This window comes from Mesoplodon densirostris, chromosome 16 (genome assembly GCF_025265405.1).
Source record: "Mesoplodon densirostris isolate mMesDen1 chromosome 16, mMesDen1 primary haplotype, whole genome shotgun sequence".
In the NCBI taxonomy this organism is placed as follows: domain Eukaryota; kingdom Metazoa; phylum Chordata; class Mammalia; order Artiodactyla; family Ziphiidae; genus Mesoplodon; species Mesoplodon densirostris.
This window is the reverse complement of record NC_082676.1, coordinates 38,971,860-38,996,072: the sequence shown is the minus strand read 5'-3', so window position 1 is coordinate 38,996,072 and position 24,213 is coordinate 38,971,860. Positions and strand designations below refer to the sequence as shown.

Sequence of the window (24,213 nt, the reverse complement as noted above, 5' to 3'; positions counted from 1 at the left end):
GAGCAACCCAAGTGCCCATAGACAAATGCACGGATAAGCAAAATGTGGTCTGTGCATATAACAAAGTATCATCCAGCCTTAAAAAGGAAGGAAAATTGTGACACATGCTATACCATGGATGAGCCTTGAGGACATTATGCTAAGTGAAATAAGCCAGTCACAGAAAGACAAATAGTGTTTGATTCCCCTTACATGAGGTACCTAGAGAAGTCGATTCATAGAGACAGAAAGTCGAGTGGTGGTTGCCAGGGGCTGGCGAGGGGGGGTGAGTGGGGACTTGTTATTCAGTGAGTGTAGAGTTTCAGTTTTGCAAGATGAAGAGTTCTGGGGATCAGTTACAAAACAATACGAATGCACTTACTACTGAACAGTAAACTTTAAAATGATCAAGATGATAAGTTTGATAGCATGTATGTTTTACGGAAATTTGGGGGACAAAAGAAAAAGGTAGGAGCCTGGCGAGTGTGCAGAACCAAAGGGCAGTGTGGTGGGTGAGTGGATGGCAGTGAGCCACAGCAGCGTGGGCAGCAGAGTCAGACCGAGGGAAAGAGCTGGCACCCAGTGAGACAGCGGCTTAGAGCACGTCATGCATTAACTCATCTAATCCTCACAGTAACCCTTAGCACGTAGGTACAATTACTGGCCCCGTTTTGCAGATGGGGGAACTGAGACACTGACTTCGCTCAAGATCACAAAACCAACAAGTGAAGAGTAGGGGTTTTTTTTAATAACAGCTTTATTGATATATAACTCACATACCATACAATTCATCCTCTTCAGTTGTACAACTCAGTAGCCTCTTGTGTATTCAGAGTTGTGCAGCCATCACCACTGTCTAATTCCAAAACTCGTCCATCGTCACCCCAAAAGAAACCATATGCAGACATTCCCTAGCCCCTGGCAGCACTAATCTACTTTCTGTCTCTAGGGATTTGCCTGTTCTGGACATTTCTTATCAATGGAATCATACAATATGTGGTTCTTTGTGACTGGCTTCTTTCCCGGAGCATCATGTTTTCAAGGTTCATCTGTGTTGTAGGCTGTGTGTCAATACGTCATTCCTTTTTATGATAAAATAGTATTCCATTGTATTGGATAGACCACATTTTGTTTATTCATCCATTGATGTATATTTGGATTGTTTCCACATGTTTGTTATCATAAAGATCACTGCTGTGAACATCTGTGTACAAGTGTTGGTGTGAATGTGTGTTTTCATCTCGCTTGGGTAGATCCCTAGGGATGGAATTGCTGGGTCACATGGTAACTCTGTGTTTAACATTTTGAGGACCTGCCAAGCTGTTTCCCACAGCGGCTGCACGTTTGACATACCTGAGGAGTAGGGATTTGAACCCAGGGCCTCTGGCTGCAGAGTCCATGTTCATAAACCACCACACTAGCTTAATGTGGGTAGGAGCCTGGAGTCCCTTACCGGTTGGGTGACCACAGTCTGGGCTACTGAACCTCTGGGAGACTCGGTGTCTTTGTGGGCAAACAGGATTATGGGGAAGGGATAGCCCAGGTTAAGCACCTGGCCACAGCAGGCTTTGCCCGTGGTCTTCCTGGTACAGCGCTCACTGGAACTTGGTGTCACCTAAGCGGGCGCATCAGTGGAGGCAAGGAAGTGTGACGTGTAGGTTCCTGTAGCTCTCGGGGTCCTTGGAGGGCCTGGGCAGCTGTCAGTGGAGAGGGGGCTCCCCAGCTGACCCAGCCTAGGCTGTGGCCACCTGATCTGAGCCTAGGCTGCCGGGAGGTATATAGTTCTGGCAGGAAGGGAGTTGGGGGCAGTCAAGTCAGGCCTCCCTCCTCCTGCACAGGCCTCGGACCCTGGTCAGTACAAGGTGCATATGTTCAAGGTAGGGTTAGTTTTCCCTCCAAGGTGGGCCTCCTGCACACTCCCCTGGACTTTCCTCTCCACCCTCAGGGCCTCTCCACCAGGCCTACCTTCCTTGAGCCCCTCCCCACCCCGCGATTTACTCCCTTTCTTGAGCAGGAAAGACAGTGGGTGGAAATTTGTTCTCAAAGTTCAATCTTTTTCCCTCGGAGTTCAAAAGTCACTGAGACAGTGACTGATAGGATGGATTTAGAACAAACAAAGCCTTTAGCCTCGGCGCTCTTTCTTGAGAGCCTACTACGTGTCAGGCTGCAGTAGGGTTTTCCATCCTTTTCCCTCACCAGGCTCCATAGGAAGGAGGGCTCCCAGCCGACGGTGGAGTCAGCAGCTCGTAACTCACCCCAATTCACACAGCAGACACCTAGCAGACTGGGGTTCAGGCCTGTGCTAAGGCCCATTTCTCAGGGGGCGTACACACTTGTAAGAGTCAAGAAAACGTGTTTTTAACCCAACGTCCACCACTTACCAGCTCTGTGACCTTGGACAAGTTGTTGAGAGCCTCAAAGGAGGCTCAGTTTCCCCATCTTTAAAATAGGCACCATGCTATCGAGCTCTTTGGGTTCCACTGAAGATTAAGTGGGAAATTTTACAACAAGGGCTTAGGCATCTGACCCACAGTGAGCTGATCATTCATATGAATTCAACGGATATTTTTTGAGGAGCGCAGTGCCCTGGGCTGGACTGCACCCCTTGGCGAAGGGGTGGCTGTGGCCTCTGTCCGCACGGTGCTGATGGTCTGTTCTGCTTTGGAATTGTTGGAAGGGCTGAGCTGGTGGTTGCAGGATGGAATGACTAATTCTGATTTTTATTTGACTAGGGGTGTGTTTTTTTTTTTTTTTTAATTGAGTGAGCTGTCGGGACTGACAGACTGGCCCATGGGGCCGGGGATGGGGAGGCTAGCAGCAGAAGAGGAGTCTGCAGGCACGTGGACCCAAGAACCTTTGTGGTTAGGCTGGCGGCCCACCATAAGGGCAGCTTGTCAGAACCAAGAGTGCTGGTGTCCTTTCAAAGGCATGAGCTCTCCGCTCCCGGCAAGGTCCTGGGAGCCCTTCTCAGATGGTGGCGATCGCGAGACCCCTCAGTGCCCACCTGTACTGCCAGCCTCACTTGGGCACCAGCTGTGTTGTTAAAACGCCCCATAAAAAATCAAACCATTAGAAGGTTACCCTGAGTTAATGCCCCGAGGAGCGCTTGTTCTCAAAAGCCAGGACCCCTGAGTCCTCCTGCAGAACGAAGGTTCTTGCATCACCCCCACCCCTGCCCCGCGCACACACCTCTGTCCCATGAGGGCAGGTGTCCTCCGCAGACTCATCCCTTCACCCACCAAGGGCAGGGACCGGCCAAGGGGGATCCCCATGGGAGCAGTTAGGTGCTTGTGAGATCTGGAAGCCTGTGCCTCCAGCCTCCGAGGGCTTGTCTGCCACCCCAGGGGGAATCAAGCCCATGGGACAGTGGCTCAGGAAGGCAGAGGCTGCACCGTGGAGAGGGTTCATTCTTGCTCTCTGGGGTTTCCTTACACTTGGCGTGGATTCTTGGCCCTTGAGGCTTCCTTCATCTCCACTAGTTCCGAAGTGTGTCTCGATACCCATTCTGTGCCACATGCTGGCCCTTTGAGGACTTGGACACTAACCCTGGACTCGTTGTGGACAGCACAGTGGGGAAGACAGCTCTCCAAGATCTTGATTACACTAATCTGGTGAGAGGAAAGTCCTCAAGGCTCGGGGGAGCTCGAGGTACAGGGGAGGAAATACAGTTGAGTCCAGATGGGTCGGGGAGGGCTTCCAGGAGAGGTGGCATTGAGCCAGGCTTGAAGCATTGAGGTAGAGAAGGGGCTCCCAAGAAGGAGGTACAGCATGTGCAAAAGCACAGAGCCCTGGCCAGTGTGGCCCATGGTGAGCTGGAGCAGCATGGGAGCTGGAGGGGATGGCCCTGTTAAGGAGGAGAGGGACGGCTCTGTCCAGCCTCCTCGGTCAGGATCTGGTCACTGGTGTAATCCCAGGGCCAAAGAAGGCTCGTGGGAGAGGGGAGGGCGGGGCAGGTAAGGAAGAGGACAACTGGGGGAAAAGGCCCAGAGAAATGGCCCAGTGGAAAAGGAAATGAGAGAGAATGTGGTGTGGGAAATCTAGGCTAGCGAAATGCCACTTCTGGGTGTATACCCGAAAGCAAGGTCTCAAATACTTGTACACCCATGTTCACAGCAGCGTTATTCACAACAACAAAAACATGGAAGCAACCCAAGTATCCATTGACTGATGAATTGATAAGCAAATGTGGTGCATGCTGTTCAGCCTTAAAAAGGAAGGAAATTCTGACACCTGTTACAACATGGATGAACCTTGGGGCCTGAGTGGTATAAGCCAGTCACAAAGGATAAATACTGTACAAATTCATAGAGACAGAAAGTAGAATGGTGACACACAGGGGCTGGTGATGGGGAGAATGGGGAGTTATCATTTAATAGAGACAGAGTTTCAGTTTTACAAGATGAAAAGAGTTATGGAGATGGATGGTGGTGATAGTTGCACAACAATGTAAATGTAGTTAATACCACTGAGCTATATACCTTAAAATCGTTAAGATGGTAAATTTTTTGTGTATTTAATATAATAAAATGCATACTGAACAACAGACAACAAATCCAGGCTAGTGAGAATGAGAAGAAAGTTGAGAGGTGGAGGTGTTGCAGGGTGTTGGGGGGTGTGGAGAGGATTGTCAGTGAGAGAGCATGAGTCTTGACGGATCTGAGTTTGAACCCTCACTGTGCCACCTGTATTAGTCAGCTTGAGCTGCAATAACAAAACACCACAGCCTGGGTGGCTTAAACAAGAGAAATTTATTCCTCAGTTTTGGAAGTTGGGAATCCAAGATCAGGATGCCAGTAGATTCACTTCCTGGTGAGGGCTCTCTTCTTGGCTTGCAGGTGGCTGCCTTCTCCCCGTGCCCTCACATGGTCTTTTCTCGGTGCATGTGCATGGACAGAGAAAGCAAGCGAGATCTCTCTCTTCCTCTCTTAGGGCACTAACCCCATCACGGGGCCCCATCCTCATGACCTCATCCAAACCTAATCACCTCCCAGAGTCCCCACATCCAAATACCATCCCATCGAGGGTTAGGCCTTCAACATATGAATTTGTGGAGGACACAGACATTTAGTCCGTATGCCACATTTGGAGTCATTTCACTTCAGTAAGTCTCAGTTTTCATATCTGGAAAGTGCTGCTGAGCCCCTGGGGTCCTGTTGGAGCCTCATGTGCTCTTGTGCATCCAATGCCTGGCCTCTAGGAGTTGCTCATCAGGCCTTGGCTGTCATGGGCTAGGCTTCCCTGAGCATCTGCCATTCTCCATAACCTCTCGATGTCCGCAGATGGTCTGAGGCTCTGGGAGATGCTCATTTCCCCCCTTGCAGGCTGTGCTTTGGGCCTCTCTGACTGGGTCTGGTGCTGTGGTCTCGAAACAGGAGGGTGAGCACAGACCAGGTCTCAGGAAGGCTTAGGTGGGCTATTTGTCTTCACGTTGAGGCTGGAGATCTTGGGATACCTTCCCCATTCTTTGTTTACCCACCCCTGAAGGACCCAGGCTTACTGGGGTTGGGGGGGCGGTGACCAAGCAGCTTCTAGCTGGAGAGAATGCAGAGTGCCAGGGTCTGCTTTAAGATGACAGGTCACCTGGCTTCTTAGGTGGGTCAGGGTCAGCCCCCCCCCCAAGTAGAGGGTTGCAGGTGGGCAAGAGAGGCTGTACCCCAGCCTAGGAGAGGCAGGGAGCCCCATCATCCTCTGATTCTCCTCCATTCTCCCGGCATCAGGCTATGTCTGGGCTGTCACCTGGGTCCTGGGCAGGAAGGAGGAGAGGATTGTGACTGCCAGGGTCACAGCACAAGTCAACAGCAGGGCTGGGGTTTGATCCCCGGGATAGTCTGGCCCCCAAAGCCATGCCCCTGGCCATGACACCCTCCTTCCTGCACCCTCTCAGTGCCCCCCGCTGGCACCCCACTCTTACCTGGCTCCCCTGCCTTGGCAGTCCACCTTGGCCCTATCGCCTCCTTGCCTCTGTTTTTTTTTTTTTTTTTTTTTCCCCTTCGTTTTTAATTTTTGGATAGATAGCAAATTCACGATTTATTAGAATTCCAAAGTTACACAAAGGTGCCCAGTAAAAGCTTCCTCCCACCCTTGTTCTTCAGCCAACCAATTCCCGCCCCCACGGACAAGGAGATCAGTGGGGATCTCGGTGATATTTCCTGTGTGTGCGTGTGTATATATATATATGTGTGTGCGTGTGTGTGTATATGCAAATACGCATATGTAGTAGTTTCTCTCTTTCTCTCTTTTTTTTTTTTTTTAACATAAATTGGTATTAAACCATGCTCACTATTCCCATTCTGCACTGCGGTATTTATTCTTCAGCCGAAGTTCGTCTTAGTCGTGATTCACATCCTTCATTTTAACTGTTGCACAGTTCCCCAAGGACCAGGTGACCATCATATCTTTAAACTTACTCTGCAAGTGGACCTTTGTTCCCAACCTTTTTTGTCATTATTTACAATTAATGCCATAACATGTAACTTGGGGCACAGGCCTTATTTTGCATGCGTGAGAATATGCCTACAGGCAAATGCCTAGAAGCAGAACCCAGGGTCAGAGCACGTGTGTTGGAAAAGTCCTCATGTAGTGCCTGCGGAAAGGGGTTCCCGTTGACTTCCCTGTCTGGGTGTCCTGGGCCTGCTCCCCACCACCTCACCACCCAGTGTGTCATCAGATAGCCTGGTAGGTAAAGGACCCCTCTATGTCACCTTCCATTCTGGGTGTGTGTGTTTATGCACATACATGCCAGCCCTGAGGCATTTGCTTTTCTTCTTGTTTGGGGCCCTCTCACCATTCATCTTATTTCCCCCAGCCAGCTCACAGGCCCCCAGTGGGCTGTGGCAGGTCTTAAGCCTTTCACCTCCAGAGCACCCAGCCTCTAGTCAGCCCACCATAGTTAAAGCCCTGATTTTATTTGCTCTCATATCAAGGTATTTGCCCATCTCTGTGGCCAGCTCCCCCACTGTCCCCCTCCATGCGCAGGTGAAGACATCTGTCTGCCAGGCCCTGGGGCCCAGGTAGCCACACCCACATTCAAGCATCCCCAGTGTGCCCAGCCCTTGAAGCTGAGTCCACACCCCCAGGGGCTGCCCCCTCACAGGTCCAGAGCTCTCTCACCTCCACAAATGTTGGAAACTGGCCCAGGTCCCAGCACCCCCAGGCCTTTCCACCTTCCTGCCAGATTTAGCTGATGGGGAGGCTCCAGGCTCTGGAAGCAGCTGGGCCTGAGCAGTGCCCTCCCTGGGGCTTCACAGCTGTCCAAGAGGTAAATTGTGCCAGACCCCGTAAAGATACCCTCCCGCCCCAGGGCGGTGGGTAAGCAGCTTCTGGCCTCTGTTGCCCTCAGAGAGCTCTGGAAGAGCCTTCTTGCTGCTGCCAAAGATGCAGAGAGAAGCCCACCCACCTCCTGTGCAGGTGGAGGATGCTAGCATCACAGAGGCCCAGGCCTACCCGCTTACCAGTCACACGTAGCATGTTCTGCCCACTTAACTCACAGCCTTTGGTGGAGTGTTAGCCTTTCCAGTCCTCAGTTTCTTCATCTGCAAAATGGGGTGATAACTCTGACTTGGCCAGCTCATCAGAAATTCCTTTTAACATCGTTATGTTCTGATTACTTTAACGCCACTGTCTCCCTTACTTTCTCTCCCTCCACGACTTTGGCAAATTGGATGTGGCCCTGGGATATAGGCCACAGCCAAGTGAGAATTTTAATAAAAGTGAAATATTTGGCCCAGAGCCCATGGAAGGCCCTTGGGGCCTGGCCCTTCTCATTGTGGGGCAGGACCACTAGACTGTCATTGAGCTGCTCCAGGCAGCTCAGAGAGGTAATGACAGGTACAAACCCAGCAAAAGAAAACGCCGCATCCCCCAGGAGAGGTTGGGTAGTAAGGAGCTGGCAGTGGGTGCCTGTGTTGATTTTCGGCCCATCCTGACTCTGGGAAGTTGGTGCCACCATCAGCCAGGAGTGCAGGACAACACAACAGCTTGGGCTGGGGCTTCCTTTGCAGGCATGTCTCAGCCATAGCGGGACCCCAAGGCCAGGTGCACTTTGGAAGCAGCAGGGGCTGACGACCCCTGTCCAGTTAGTAAGCATAGCTCTGCTGCTGACTGAGCCTGCCCCAGCCTGGGACAGCTAGGGAGAGTAGACCAACCAGAGGGTTCTTTGCCCCAGGGCAGGTAGGTGCAGGGCTGGAGGCTGGCCACAAAGGGGTCCCTTCCAGCCCTCTCCTGCCCCAGCCTAAGGTCTGGGACAGCACCATTTGGGTGTAAGCGCTGCCCTCCCTGGTGGAGAATGTTAGCACACTGAATAGCTAGTTCTCGGCCACTCTGGGCTGGACCCAGCCTGACATCTTTAGTTCAGCTCTTTTATTTCATGGATTTGGAACTGAGTCCATAAAGGAGAGGACTTGCCAAGGCACGTGGCGGCCACACTGATCCCCCCAGGTGCAGACAGGCCCTGGGGAGCTAGGCTGTGGCTCGGCTCAGCTCACAGCCCCTTCCCTTCAGCTTGGGAACCATTCTGTACCATTTCTCATGGGCTTATGTTCATTTCAGCCCTTTTCCCATCATCTCTGGTCATTTGTCCAGTTGTTTCACAAGTCTCTTCTCAGTAGCCAGCAGTGTCTTTAAGAGTATTGTGGACTGAATGTTTGTGTCCCCCCAAAACTCATATGCTAAAGCCCTAACCCCTAGTGGGAATGTATTTGGAGATGGGCCTTTAGGAAGTAATTAAAGTTAAAAGAGGTCATAACGGTGGGGCCCTGATCCAATAGGATTAGTGTCCTTAGGAGAAGAGGCACCAGAGAGCTTGCTTGCTTTCTCTCCACATGTGCACAGAAGGAAGGCCAGGCAAGGATGCAGCCTTCATCAGGCCAGGAGGGAGCCCTCTCCAGAAATGCTGCCAGCACTCTGTTCTACTTCCGTCCTCCAGAACTGTGAGAAAATAAACTTCTGTTATTTAAGGCCCCCAGTGCTTTGTTCTGGCAGCCCTGGCTGTTGTTGCCCTATGTGTCCCCCATGCCACCCTAGCCCTCCTGGACCGCTGAGATGGAGGACCAGTGGAAAGAGCCCCGATGAGACTGTCCCAAAGCCTCAGTGTGCCCATCTTGGTAACGGGAGGGTGAAGAGAGAGGCAGGTAGGTCAGGTACTTGTGGGCACAATAGCAATTTTCCTGCCCTTTCTCCCTGGCTCAAGGTTGAGCTCATTAAAAGAGCTAAGTGTCAGGAATTCTGTGGTGGTCCAGTGGTTAGGACTGTGTGCTATCACCAGGTTCGATCCCTGGTCTGGGAACTAAGGTCCCGCAAGCCATGCAGCGTAACCAAAAAAAAAAAAAAAAAAAACCCAAAAACAACCAAAAGAAAAGAGCTAAATGTCAGTGCTAAACATTTTACCCCCTGAGCTAAGTGAACAACCAGGGGGCTTTTCCTGGGGGAAAGTAGTGGTAAACTCGAGACCCCGCCTCATGCCAGCAGCTAGTCCTTCACTCTTGAGGACTTCAGTGAGGTTCCGGACATCATGGAGACAGAGATGGAATCCGGACCTGGAATGGTCCCAGGGCCTGTGGCTTGGGGGGTTAACCGCAGCCGAATGACCTGGAGCTGCAGGCCACTGAGGCGACATGGGCATTGTTTCAGGTGGAGGCTGCTTGCTATTGAATGAGTGATGGGTAGAAAAGTTCTAGAACTGTACTGTCCAAGTCGGTAGCCTCTAGTTCACATTTAATTAATATGAACTCTAGCTAAGTTCATATTAATTAAAATCAAGTAAGATTTTTTTAAAAATTCAATTCTTTAGCCACACTAGCCTCATTTCATAGCACTCAGTAGCCACATGTGGCTGGTGGCTAACCCAACTAGACAACGCGGGTGTAGACCATTTTCATCATTCCAGGAAGCTCTCCTGGATAGCACTGTTCTAGGTTTGTTTGGACTCAGTAGAGAGAATGCCAAGTTCCTTTCAACGATGGCTGTCCTGACTTAGGGTTGAGCAGAGTGGGGTCACACCTGGCTGTATGTACCACCCTTTGCAGGCAGATGCTGGGGGTACACCCCGTGGGCTCCTAGACAAAGCAGTTGAGTAAGCTGTAGTGTGATGTGGTTGAACCTAGGCTGGCCTGGCCAGCAGGAATTGGCTCCATCCGGGGATTTGAGGCCTCCTTTCTGACATCCCAGCTGCTCCCACACTTAGCTCTGCTTCAACTTTCTGCTCCAGCACCACCACCTCCAGGGTGCCCTCCCTGAGCCCCAGACCCCCAGCACTCCCCCGCTTGCCCTTCTCTGCTTATTCCCTGCATCCACCCCGCTTATGTAAACACATCATCACGTCTGCATCCCCAGCTAGTGTAGCGCTGGGCCTATGGAACTGCGGTGGACAGGGCAACGGGTTGGCAAAGCTGGAGCCACAGTCCTTCCGACGTAGGCCCTGTGTTCTGACTCTGGGAGTGACAAGGCACCAGCCCAAAGCGCAGGGAGACGGAAGGCATGCCCAGGGTCACCCAGCTTGCTAGGAGTCAAGGCTGAACAGGCCCAGCTGGAGGTGCTGAAGCCCAGTTGGAGCAGGGAGCAGCTGAGATGCCCAGGTCAGCGTCCAGAGCCAGCAGATGGTCACAGGCCACCTTCACCTGGTTTACATTTCGCTTCACCTACTCCTGACCCCACCTCAGAGGCAGCCCAGGGAGCTCTAAGGGGTCCCAGGGGCCGTTAGCTCGGGACCCCGCCTCCTTACTCCAGGCACCGATCCCATGAGTGGTCACACACACAGACACCCCTTCATCCAGGAAATTGACTGCCCCTAAATCCCAAGACATTTGAGAACCTCAGGGGGACCAGGAAGGGAAAAATGGGGAATCTGTAGGCCAGACATGTTTTCTTTGGCCCACGCGGTGTGTTTTTTGAAAAGTACACCAACATTTAGCTCTCTGCTCCTCGCTTCCAAGAGGACCAAGAAAAGAAGGAATAATGGTCGTGCCAAAAAGGGCCGCGGCCTCGTGCAGCCTATTCGCTGCACCAACTGTGCCCGATGCATGCCCGAGGAGGAGGCCATTAAGAAGTTCGTCATTCGGAACATCGTAGAGGCCGCAGCTGTCAGGGACATTTCCGAAGCGAGGGTTTTCTGTGCCTGTGTGCTTCCCAAGCTGTATGTGAAACTACATTACTGCGTGAGTTGTACCGTTCACCGCAAGATGGTCAGGAGTCGTTCTCAGGAAACCCGGAAGGACCGAACACCTCCACCCCGATTTAGGCCTGCTGGTGCGCTGCCCCACGACCTCCACCAAAGCCCATGGAAGGAGCTAAGTCCTTAAAGACTGAAGAATATGGTCCCCTGGAAGGAAAATAAAGTGGAAATTATGCTTAAAAAAAGAAAAGTACACCAACATTTAAATATTGAGAGAGATCACCAAAATCTGGATTTCCAGCTTTTCTGGAAAAATTGGAAGATCTTGCAACCCAGGGCCCACGTGTAACAGTACATCGGAGCTGAGTGGCAGCTGCCCCTCTTTGGTAGGAAAGGAGCCGCCCGCACCCCCCCAGGCAGCCTCAGTCCCTTCCATACCCTGGTGTCCCCCACCGCCCCACCTCCACTGAGACCAGATACCAGTCCCATTTGTCATCGTGCTGTTACTGGCCTGTTTCTTGGGTACAGAAAAATATGTCTCTACTATTCTGCCCCAGAAGTGCTAGAAAGGAAAAGAGGCTGAGAGGGCCATGGGCTTCTTGGTACAAGTGAAGAATGTTCCTAGGTATGGAATATGCAAAGCGTGTCTGACTCCTGGTTCTCTTCACCTGAGTATCTTGCACACCTTTGAGCTGTAACCCCCTGTTAAGGCATTTCCAAGCTCTTCCTTGATGTCCTCCTCCCATCCTCCGTCCACCCCCTTTGGTTTCTTGTCCCTGAAACCCCTGCAGAAACACATATGCATCTGTGTCCAACTCCCTATCTTGGGGGGCTCGGCTGATACTGCTGACTTGGTAGAGATGGTAGCAGCTGAGCAGACCTCCTCTTGGGGCTCCTGACCGTCCTCCCAGGCTCCCAGCTGGAGGGACACAGGGGCCAGGGGTCTGATATGGCCAGGCTCACTGGCTTCGGTTTCTGGGTCCTGCATCCCCTGAGTGGCCCCCCAGTGGTCCACGGTGAATGGAGTATGAAGCCAGCTCCCCCCACCTAAGATGGGACTCAAGCAGATACAGAGAGGCAGGTGTAGAGATAAAACAGCGAGATTGCCAGTGAGATGTGGGAACTGCTCTCCATGCAGCCAAAGTGAGCTGCTTAAGACACAGACCCTCAAACATTTCAAAGCCTTCTTTTTCCTTGTTTTTTAATGGACCTCAGGTGCACAGAATGCAATTACTCATCATCCTTGTTCTGTGACATACTTATCGATCCTAGCTTTCAAGTTAACGTTTATTTATTGTTTGAATAAGAATACCCCCCACTGCGACCATGACATGATGGTAACTGCTGTCCACCCACACTTATCTTTCCCTTGACTTTTACAAACAGTTTTGTCCTGTGTATACACCTGACAAGGGTATCTGACTGTGTGTTTTCTGGGGCTTGCTTTTTTCCACTCAACGATGTATTACAAAGTATAGATGATATTCCATGTTTCCCTGGCTGTACACAATTGGACCACAGCGCCGTAGAATATTTCTCTTCCGCGAGTTAGGGGTCTTTCCTTCTGGGGTCCGCTGCGTATGCTGCTTCCCCTGCCTGGATCTCATCCTCTGAGCCCTTCCCAGACACCTCATCCAAAGGAAACCCTCACAGCTGCTCTGTTTTAAAACCCCTCCTTGGGGACTTCCCTGGCAGTCCAGTGGTTAAGACTCAGAGCTTCCAATGCAGGGGGCGCAGGTTTGATCCCTGGTTGGGGAATTAAGATCCCACGTGCCTCGGGGCGCGGCCAAAAAGTTAAAAAAAAATTTTTTTAATAAATAAATAAAACGCTTCCTTGTTCCACAGCCCTTCCCGCAGTCAAACTATGGTAATGCTTTGTGTGCTTGTTTTTGCCTGGCCCCATGTCAGCAGGGTCCTTCCCCATCTCAGCAGATGCTTTACTGCCGTGCTATAGGACCCACCCCGTGGAGAGGGTGGGACTCAGGCGCACTTGGGTGGGCCAAGGTGTGCAGAGCAGTTCTTGGGGGCAAACCTGAGCCGCTTTTGTGGAATTACGGGAACTTGGGGCAGAGGAAGCCAGCCAGGAAATCTTTTTTTTAATAAGGATGTTTATAGCAGCTTTATTCATAATAGCCAAAAACTGGAAACAACCAAATGTCATCAACAAGAGAAGGGATAAATTAAAATATATTATAATACATTATAAATATATATAAACATACATACATATTCAGCAATAGAAGTGGCTACAAAACGACATAAAGTAAAACAGATGAATCTCAAAAACAATACACTGAACAAAAGAAGCCAGACACAAAATAGTACGCACTGTATGATTTCATGGCTGTGAGGCACACAAACCAGCAAATAATCTATGATGATAGAAACTGGCACAGGGGTTACCTCTGGGTGGTCTTAGGGACCCACAGGCAAGGGACAGAAGGCTTTCTGCAGTGATGGGAGTGTTCAAGATCTTTTTTTTTAAATTGGAGTGTAGTTGATTTACAATGTTGTATTAGTTTCAGGTGTACAGCAAAGTGAATCAGTTATACATATACATATATCCACTCTTTTTTTTTTTTAGATTATTTTCCCATATAGGCCATTACAGAGTATTGAGTAGAGTTCCCTGTGCTATACGGCAGGTTCCTATTAGTTATCTATTTTATATATAGTAGTGTGTATGTCATTCCCAATGTCCCAGTTTTTCCCTCTTGATTGGGGTGGTGGCTAAATGGGAGTATACAATTGTCAAAACTCGTCTAACGGTACACCTAAAATCTGCACATTTCATTATGTTGAATTACGCCATAGTTCAGAAAAAGGCTTTGAGTTAAAAAAAAAAAAATTACCTGTACAAAACTATGCTCCAAGCCCAGGTTGACCTCATTAAAAACATTTGTCAGGCTTCCCTGGTGGTGCAGTGGTTGGGAGTCCGCCTGCCGATGCAGGGGACGCGGGTTCGTGCCCCGGTCCGGGAAGATCCCACATGCCGCGGAGCGGCTGGGCCCGTGAGCCATGGCCGCTGAGCCTGCGCGTCCGGAGCCTGTGCTCCGCAACGGGAGAGGCCACAACAGTGAGAGGCCTGCGTACCGCAAAAAAAAAAAAAAAAAAATTTGTCGCCTAAAGCGATGAGTGCCATTGAGGAGCTGCTCGGCCCTGGCCCAATGAGGGGGGTGTCACCAAGGGGACTTTTTTTTTTTTTTTTTTTGCAACACCACATGGCATGCGGGATCTTCGTTCCCTGATCAGGGATTGAACCTGTGCCCCCTGCAGTGGAAGCGTGGAGTCTTAACCACTGGACCACCAGGGAAGTCCCAAAAGGGATGTTTTAGAGTCCTTTTCCTCATCCATCTTCAGGTCACCCCCTCACTGCCTCTGCCCCCTCAAACCTTTGTTCTGAGGACCCTAGGGGTACACCCTGGCATGTGAGCCACATAGAAAGGCAAGAACTTGAACCTTTGGCCTCCACCCAGCCTGCCCTCTGGGATTTTTCTTCTCTGGTAGTGAAGTAGCAGCCACGTGGGGCGTGCACAGATCTTATGCGTGTGGCTCTGTGAATTCCCACAGACTGACCACACCTGGGGAACCAGCTCCCAGGAAAAACCCACAGAGAACGTTCCCAGGATCCTGGAAGTCTCCCCACTACCCCCTTCTGGTCACCACTCCCCTCTCCTGCCCGCTCACCTGACTTCTGTCACCTCTGTGTGATTCTGCCCATTTTCGAAGCATTGTTGGTGCCCAAACTGGGAGAGTCCAGGCAAACCAATAGGTCGTTCCCATCCATCACCCCCTGCTGGCATGGCGGTGAACGGGTATTATTGGAACCAGCTTAAACCCACGGCCCTGGGTCCTGACATTCGGGGAGCAGTGTGCTCCACGGGGTGTAACAGGTGTTCTGTCTTGTCTCGGAGGGTCCAGAAGTGCCATCCCCACAGCGGCCTGGGGGAGTCTGCAGGCATAAAGATAGCAGAGCCGGGTGTGAGGCAGCCCCAGGAGCAGCAAGCAGGGGCTCCTTAAATGGACACTGCCTTGCAGCTAGGCCCCCGCCCAGGGTGGTCCCCCCAGAACTTGGTGGCGGACGTGCCATGCTCAAGCCCCTGGTTAGGCAGCTTGCCAGCGACCTCTCCCGGCCAGGAAGGCCCAGGCATCCGGCAAGGGAGGCTGGCCCCCTGCCACTCCGGTTTTCCAACTTCAGCTGTGCACCCACCCTCAGCAGGCCCCCTCGGTACTTTTCAGGGTTCACCAGGTGAGTGCAATGTGTAGCCAAGGTTGAGAACCAGTGCTTTAAGCAAACAGCTGAGGTTTATACAGCGTTTTAGCCCGTAAGCCCTGTTCTCACTGTGAGAAGAGGTGATGATCCTGCTGGGCTCCTTTCCTGCCATTTTCCCAGCTGGAGCAAATATCCCTGCGTCTCTGAAGGGCAGAATTAAGACTAGCTGGGTATCGGTTATTAAAGAGGCCACATTGATAGAGCTTTCTAGAAATAAGCTACCCCAGGATGGAATGAATTACCGCGCAAAGGAGTGAGCTCCCCCTCCCCAGAGGTATGCAAATAGAGGCTCGGTCCGGGATTCCCTTACCAAAGGAGGCAGCACACAATGGCCTTCCCAGCCTGATTCTGTACCTCCCTGTGCTCCACCTTCCTGTCTGGGTGATTCCAGGAAGATCCCTCCCCCCGCCCATTGCAGTTTTAATGAGGAACTTGTGGTAAATGATTCCACCAATTAAACCAACCCTCGCAAATCTCTTCCCTCTGCTCATTTATCTGGTTCGTAAATCTGAAATCTCAGCGTGGATCTGCTGGACGAGTTTACCTGGAAATGGCCCTCCTCCTCTCCCCGCTCTGTCTCCCCCTCCCCCTCCCGGTTTAAGGTCCGCAGGGCTCTGAGCGGCCCGGGCTCCTTGCCCAGGATGCCCAGGAGAGGCCCCTGTGAGGGCCTCGCTCTGCTGGGTTCGGAGAGAGTAAACAGATCGAGTGTCAGCCAGGCTGCCCATAACAGGCGGCCACAGCCATTGAAAATGAGAACGTTCTCTGAGATGACTCAGCCTTCGGCCCCAGGGTCAGGGCAGCCCCAGGCCTTGGCTCTGCCCTGGTGGTCAGCTGTCGGCCACGCCCAAGGGGAACAGCAGTGGGTTTTTAGAGTCGACTGGTGTGTGATTCCGTTTTGTCCCATCAGGATGAGGACACACGCAGCAGCCTTGGTTGTCTGGCGGGTCACTGTCTTCAGTTTCCTTATCTGTGAAATGGGCATCAATACTTCCCGTCTTAGCGGGTGGATGTGAGACATGAGTCTGAGACCAGTCCAGCCGGCATAGGCAGAGAAGTGCGAGTCTGAGGCTTGGGGAGAAAGCCTGGGCCACAGCGGCTGGGACCCTGGGAGGGAGAGAATTGGCGGAGAGCGTGTAATGAGAGAAGAGCACCAGGGAGACTTGGAAGAGAAGACACTGCAGGAAGCAACAGGAGGGTGTCGACACTGGAAGACCCTGCTGTGGTCGGTATACATGTCCAGGCTGAGGCCTTGGCCCACCACGTAAGGTCCAGCCAAAAGGTCCAAGGACAGGAGGGCGTGAGGGAAGAGGCCATCAGCTTTGGCTGGTGGAGGTCACTGGTGAGCTGAGCAGGATCCATTGGAAGGTTGAGTCAGGCCAGCGGCAGTGGCTGGAGGACTGGTGGTGGTGGAGGGAGGAAGGTGATGGGCACGAGGGAGCCTTTTTTTAGGACGGAGGAAACTTGAGCCTGTTTGTCACCAAGACAAGGAAGCCAAGTATGAGATTCCTGAGGGAGAGGCGCCAGTGGGAACAGAGGCTTAAAGATAGGTTGCCACAGTGGTACCGTTTTTCTGAGGCCAGAGAAAGGGGATGAGATGGATGGAACGGCAGAGATGTTTTGAGAGGGTGGCCTAAGTCTTAGGAACTTGGAAGTGCAGGTTGGAGTGCAGAGCGTGGGCACGGGGAGACGAGGGAGAGGGAGGGTTGAGCTGCTCCCGAGAGGGGTGGAGGGACAAGATCCAGGCCCTGGGGGATTTCCAAGCTGGAGGTCGGTGCTGATGGGGGGCCATCTAAGGATGGGGTCGGCCAAGGGCCCCACCCAGGACACCCTGCCCCCGAGCCAGCAGCAGACGACGGTACAGCATTGGAGGGGCCACAGGAGATGAGAGAGGCGCAGAGTGACCTGGGAGCCAAGGCATCTCAGAGTTGCCAGGCAACAGGATGGCAACTCCATCCAGGCAGTACCTCAGCGTGGTTCCAAAGTCTTATAATGGCGAATCTTCTAGGGACCGTTGGTTCCCAATTAATAGTGTCAGGAGCTTGGTGGGGCGGGGCTGGGGGGACGAGGACCACAGATTGCTTTAGGGTCGGGTCTTTTGATTATTGTTTTCAGCCTGCTGACAGAAACCTGTGCATCCTTGGAGGGTGGGGTGGGGTGGGGTGGGGTGTGTGTGTGTGTGTGTGTGTGTGTGTGTGTGTGTGTGTGTGTCCATCCTCAGCTGCAGTAGGAGGAACAGGGGAGGTTGAATAAGCTTCCAGTTCCAGAGAAAACCAGGGGACATGAGGGCCATTATCCGAACTGAAAGGAAAGAAAGAAACCAGTGCTGTTGGATCAGCTGTTGGTGCTGGTGCTTTTATCTACAGAGGGATGCCGACCTCGAACCCTGGCCCCGTGATCGGTGGGGTTATCCCCCTCTTTATGAAAGAGGACACAGGCTCAGGGGCTGCGTCAATGTCTAAGGCCACCAGGGCTTACCAAAGGGGAAAGGTCAGGGGGAGGGATAAATTAGGAGTGTGCAATTAACATATACACACTTATATATATAAAACCAACAAGGATCTGCTGTACAGCACAGAGAACTATACTCCTATACTCAATATCTTGTAATAACCTCTAATGGAAGAGAATGTAAAAAAAAAGAATATATACATATATAGATGTATAACTGAATCACTTTGTTGTACACCTGAAACTAACACAACATTGTAAATCAACTATACTCCAATATAAAATTTAAATTATCTTTAAGTTTTTAAATGAAAAGAATAAGACCGTCGGGGCTGGTGCTGTAACTGAGACCCAGAGCATTAGCCCTTTACACACAGCACCATCAGACTATTAAATAGAGACTGGACTGTGGGGACCAAGTTGGGGATCGAATATACATCTCTTGAGCCCAAGTGAGCCCCCAAATCACTGACCAGCCAAGACCAAATAGAATGACCCAAATGGGAGTGAGTTGTAGCTCTGGGACCAGTCCTGCCCATTCATCCTAGGACTCTTGCCTGATTCTGGCTCCTGGACCCTTCTCAGGCCACCTCCTCTGGGTAGCTCTTTAGCTGCAGCATTTCCTGCACCTTTTTACAGCCTAGCAGCCTACCCTGGCTCCTGTTCTGTGGCTGGGTCCCTTCTGCCAGACCCCAGTCCCCATCGCCTGCAGCCCCTCATCCTTGCACCAGTGACCTCAGCTCAGGTTCATGGCCCTCACCCATTGTGTGTCTTTGCACGGCTCACCTTTATTCATTTAACTAACTAGCTCATGTTAATAGTGTAATCAGCACATGCAAAGCCAGAGCAAAAGTAGGATGGAGACAATACCCTCCATGTAACCAGAGGTCTCCCCCGCCCGTCCCCAAACCCCAGGTAATATGTTCTTTATTCCCTGGCTTCCTTTATATGTAGTAACATTGCAACTCCGTGGAGTCGTAAAGGTGTTGGGTTTTGTTGTTGTTGTTGTTTTTGTTATAGCTGCTTTTAACTGTAAAAAGAATACCATGCTGTACATAACAGTTGGGGACGTATTTTTCCATCTACTGTTACGTTGCTGAGACTCATTCGGAGTTTTGCAAGTCCCTGTAGAGTGTTCATTTTGACTGTTGGGCAATATTCTTCTGTCATCATTTTCCTCCTCATCCAGTGATGGGAATCTGGGTTGCAGCCAGGTGTTTGTTACCAAGGACGGGCTGTTACCGATTCTCTCGTCCGTGTCTCTGGTTACCCACGTTTAAGACAGTGGATAGCTTCCAGGGGAAGAGCTGAGTCATGGGGAATATACCACAGGCCACACCTGCGCCCGGGCTGCCCCCCACCTTAGAGACCACATAGCACAGTGGTCCCAAGGTCATAACTGCCTTAACCTAACTGAGCATCAGTTTTCCCATCTATGAAATGGCAATCATTAATTACATTGCATGTTCATTCAGTTAACACAGATGATGCACAGACCCTCTTTCCTGTTCAAGGCATGGGGATCTGGATGAGATAGACTCAGCTGTCTCCCAGGAGCAGGTATCTCAGCAGCAGAGATAGACCAGGAAGGGAATCATCTCAGCACCTCAGTGGATGTGATCATTCGCTGGGGAGGTAATGGGCAGGTGAGGGTGAGCATGCACTGGGACAGGGGACTTTGGCCTGACTGGGGGACCTGGGCTGGGTTCGTGGGCCACTGCGCGAGACTTGACTGTCCTGCTGGTAAGGGTTGGGGTGGAGGCCATGAGGCATGGGGAGATCTGAAGTCAGGCAGAGACCCAGAGCCCACTGCAAGACCAAGCACTGCCTGGACAGGAATGCTGCCTCGGACATCCACTCGGTCCCCGGACCAGCACACTTCATCAAGTGGCCACACGTGCTTAGGCGGGGTCTTGAGCACTTCCACGTTTGTTCCACACCTCCTTAAATCCTAAATGACCCTGCAGGACAGGTATCTTCAAACCTCTCTCACAGATAAGGAACCTGGTGTGATTTGAGGACCAGTAAGTTGTTCCAGCCTCATCTTGGATAGGTGGCAAAAACCAGGACGCCCACTTGGGCCTTTTTCCATCTCAGTCCCTCCCAAGGAAGAACGGGAACCACCAGCCAGCACCTCGTATGTGCTCTGCGCTTGGGAATATGTTCACGCAGCAAGAGGCTGCCCTTCCACAGACGGCGTTCCCACCCTGGCATGACCCTTTTGATGCCACCTGTCTTCCTTCAGGATGACCATCCTGAAGGAAGAGCCATCCTGAAGTTCTCTGTGGCTTGTGCTTGGGCCTTCGGAGCAGGGCCAGGGAGCACCACAGTCCCTCACCAACACAGGTCTCCATGGAGGAAAGGACCAAAGCAGTGGGTCCGGGCCAGATTCAGAGGCGAGTAAATTCTGCCAGTTCAAGGCACCACTTCTGCCCACTGACCTCTCTCCTGGTGCCGCTGATGAGAACGTGCCACAGAAGGCAATGGTTCCCTGCCTTGGCCTTGTGTTTCTCAGTGACCTCACCAGCCCCGATTTGTTGACTGTTATTTTCCTGGCCATAAGTGGAGGCACGCCCACCACCACCGACCTGGTCCAGGTCACCATCAGCTCTCACCAGCCTCCTTGAAAACGAAGACTAGCCTCGTCACTGGTCTCTCGGCCCCACCCAGTCCTTACAGTGGCCACAGGCATCATCCCTCCCCCATTACATCTGACGTCACCACCTGTCGTTCCCCCTCCCCGACCACGTGGCCACTCTGGCCTCAGTCACTCCCAGCATGTACCCACCTCAGGGCTTTGGGACAGCAACACGCCCGCTCTTCCAGCTTCTACAGGTCTCATAGGGACCTTCCCTGCTCTTTTTTTTTTTTTTTTTTTTTTTTGTGGACAAATGTACATAACAAAATATACCGTTTTAACCATTTTTAAGTGTATATCTCAGTGGTATTAAATGCTCACGTTCTCATTGGTCTGCAACCTTCACCACCATCACCGTCCACTTCCAGAACTTTTCATCATCTCACACTGAAATTCTGCACCCTTTTAACAGTTGCTCCCCATTCCCCTACCCCCCAACCCCTGGCAACCACTCCCTGCTCTGCTTTAAATTGCAAATTCACTTTTTTTTTATTGGCTCTGCAGCCACACCACTGTCTGACTCACTATTTTATTTATCCAGCCCCCATGGAAATTCTAACTGTCCAATTATTTAAGGTGTGTCTCCAGCACCTGAAGCAGTGCCTTTATACATTAAAGGCACTCAACAATTTGTGATGACTGAGTGATCTAGCCACTTTCGCCTGGGTCTCAGGGGCTTTATCCAGACCTTACCGATTCCTTTTGCCCTACCCAGCCCCTTTTTACAGTCTCGTCTGTGCGTGCCACCCTAGAATTTGCAAACACTGTTGCCCACGCTGTCCAATTCTCCTGGCCACCCAAGACATAAGCAGATTTTTTTCCATCTTAACAGGAAAAGACATTCTTCGGGATTGCCCTTCAAATCACAGAACGTGACGCAGGGGGGTTTTTTCTAACTAAAACTTGAAATGGCAGCTTCCAGTTGTTAAAGGACAGTAGAAATGAAACGTAAGTAACACGAAAGACCTATTGAAGACCCAGGAGAAGACCCAGATGAAAAAGCCACGGCTGGTTAAGAGAAGAAAGCCTGACACACACCCTCCTCCTGGTTGTCCTTGGGGAAGAGCCCAGGAAGGCGGGAGGCCACCATGCTCGCCCCAAAGTGCGTCTGTCACTCGCTGTATGTTGTTCAAGTCTCCTGTGCTCTGCTGCAGGAGCGCATCGGCGGGGCTGGCAGAGGCAGGGGCGGGTGGTCCCCAAAAGTGGGTCAGACCCTGGCCCTTCCATCTCCTCACTGTGACGCTGCAGAGGAAGATGTGCCTAAACCTCCCTCGTTGTAGATAGAGCAGGCTGCACTCGGTGAGGAACATGCGTGGGTTTCCAGGTGCTGAAATTCAAAATGGGCATTCAGAGGCCCTGCTGGAACAAAGGAAGAACGGGTTGCAAATAGGTACCTGGAACATGCTGGAAGCCTGTTCTCAGTCCTGTTTACAAGGCCTGTCAGGTGTGTGTGAAGGCTCTGCGCTCATTTCATAGCCCGGCTGACCAGGCTCTAATTGCAAAGGGCTGGACTTGTTCTGTGGCCAGGCAACAGGGGACCTCAGCAGGGTCTGGCTGACACAGAGCACATTGTGACCCCACAGAAAACAGGCCCAGTCCCAGACAGGGTCCAGCCCACAAAGCTAGCTCCCACCTCCCAGAGACCCCGGTCTTCTGCACAAAGAAACTCCACATAAAGCCAACTTCTGCTGAGCCCTGACGATGTAAAGGGGTCGTTGTGGTGTCTGGGAAACAAGGAAGGGAGTGCAGGACAGCCTTGCAGGACCGTCACCCGACCAGCGGGTGAGTGGAGAAGGCGAGACGGATGCAGATAGGAGTTCCCACCCGATGGTGATGTGTCAGGCCACCTCCCTGGCTCCCCCGATCTGGACAGTCCCTGTGCTCAGACGTGTCGAGTGTCTGTGAAGATTCCTGAGGTCCCGGCGTGGCATGTCAGGGAGCTGAGACCAGGGAGCAGGTTTGGCTCCAATAGATGCACTGGGAATTTCAGGCCAAGTCAGTGTCTTCCGTCATAAACCATCATCTCTTCACTGGCTCCCTGGTGGGAGCTGGGCTCCTGGGAAGCTGAATGGAGACTCTTCAGCGAGAGCTTGTTGCTTGGCGTCAGTGTGTAAGAACCAGTGTTTCAAGGAACCAGAGACTCAGCGCTCCCAGAACCTTGGAGGTGGCTTAACCCGTCCTCTCCACTGAGGCAGCATCACCGCTGCAGCCCACCTGCCTGGGGCTCAGCCCCTCGACAGCTGACGTCTCACCACCTCCCAGGACAGCCCGTTGGTCTCTGTAGCCCAGTTGGCTTTAGAGCTTTTCTTACTGGGAATGCAAGCCGGCCTCCCCGTGGTCCCCCGCTTCAGCTGCCTCTGTCCTCCAAGAAGGAGAAATAGCCAGCATATTGAGTGCTTACCATAGTCATGCTGGGCATTTCTTCTTCAACAACAACCCTATGAAGGAGATATTAAATATTATCATCTCATTGTACACATGAGAAAGCCGAGGCACAGAGAGGTTAAGCAACTTGCCTAAGGTCACACAGCCCTAAGCAGCAGCATTGCTTCCATCCCATGGTCCACAACAGCCATAGAGATTTAAAGAGGGTGGCTGGAATCTTCCCCCAGGCTGAAGGGAGTTCAGTGTAAAGTCCCCTCGCTTCTGGGCATGCTCCGTGTGGGCCGTGAGGATCTGAACAGGCACAGACTTTCTGGTATGGCCTCCAGTACTATCCAGCACCCGTACTCTGTGCACAGAGCCCAAGGATGCATTGGTGCCCCCTGGACAGGGGACTTGGATATTCTTTTTTTTTTTTTTTTTAACTTATTTATTTAGGCTGAGGCTCCAGAGCGCAGGCTCAATAGTTGTGGCGCACAGGCTTAGTTGCTCCACAGCATGTGGGATCCTCCCGGACCAGGGATCGAACCCACGTCACCTGCATTGGCAGGCAGACTCTCAACCACTGCGCCACCAGGGAAGTCGGACTTGCATGACTCTTGGGCTATGTCCTGAACCACAGTGAACCGGGGCTCTCCCCAGAGCTGCTGTTCCCCAGTCTCCCTACTTCATTGCCCAGGACTCTAGAGTTTTGTATCCTATCTATCTGATTGCACCAGCAGGACCTGCTGGTCAGCCATCACACACAGTTACACAGGTTGTGCACTGTCCAACTCTAAGGGCACTCTCTACACAGACTGTGCAATGAATGAGCCCTCCCCCCCCCAGAGTTGTGATGTACCACCCGCCCAGCTGCCTGGGCAGCAGATCTGTCTTGGGTTCTGATCAGAGCTAGTTGGGATTTTTGCCTGCCCTTGAAAAGCATTTTCCAAACAGACTCAGTGGTTCTGGGATTGTCTCTCCGTGCCTTGTCAGCCAGGCCCCTTGAGGTCCACTTCACTATGGCGCTGACAGGGTTCCATGTGGCCTGTGCCCTCGCTGCCCGCCGGAGCTGGATGGAAACTAGTCCACCTTGAACCTGTCGCTCATTGTACAAAGGAATGAAGCAGCCCAGGGTTCACCACCCCCAGGTGCCAGATTGGGACTGGAACCTAGGTCTCTTGACCCCAGGATCTTGGTCCTCTTCCCGCTCTCCCAGGCTGCTTTCTCTAACCCTGTTGTTTCATCCTGTTCCTAAGCAGCATGCGGGCGTCTAGAGGGCCAACACTTCTCCTCCTCCCCAGGTTTCCTAACAGCACTCAGCAGCAGGCTGGGTAATTGCTGGGTTTTGGTGCTCTCTCCAGCTCCTTGTAAACAAAGTACAGAGAGGCCACAAACACTGGGGCC

General features: G+C 51.9%; 1 protein-coding gene and 1 pseudogene across 1 annotated transcript in view; both read left to right on the top strand.

The window, feature by feature from the left end:
- The window catches only part of CASTOR2 (cytosolic arginine sensor for mTORC1 subunit 2), a 59,348-nt gene that overhangs the window by 8,230 nt on the left and 26,905 nt on the right, over nucleotides 1-24,213 (top strand). The gene's annotated exons all lie outside the window — the stretch shown is intronic.
- Nucleotides 10,833-11,308, top strand: LOC132476024 (small ribosomal subunit protein eS26-like; annotated as a pseudogene).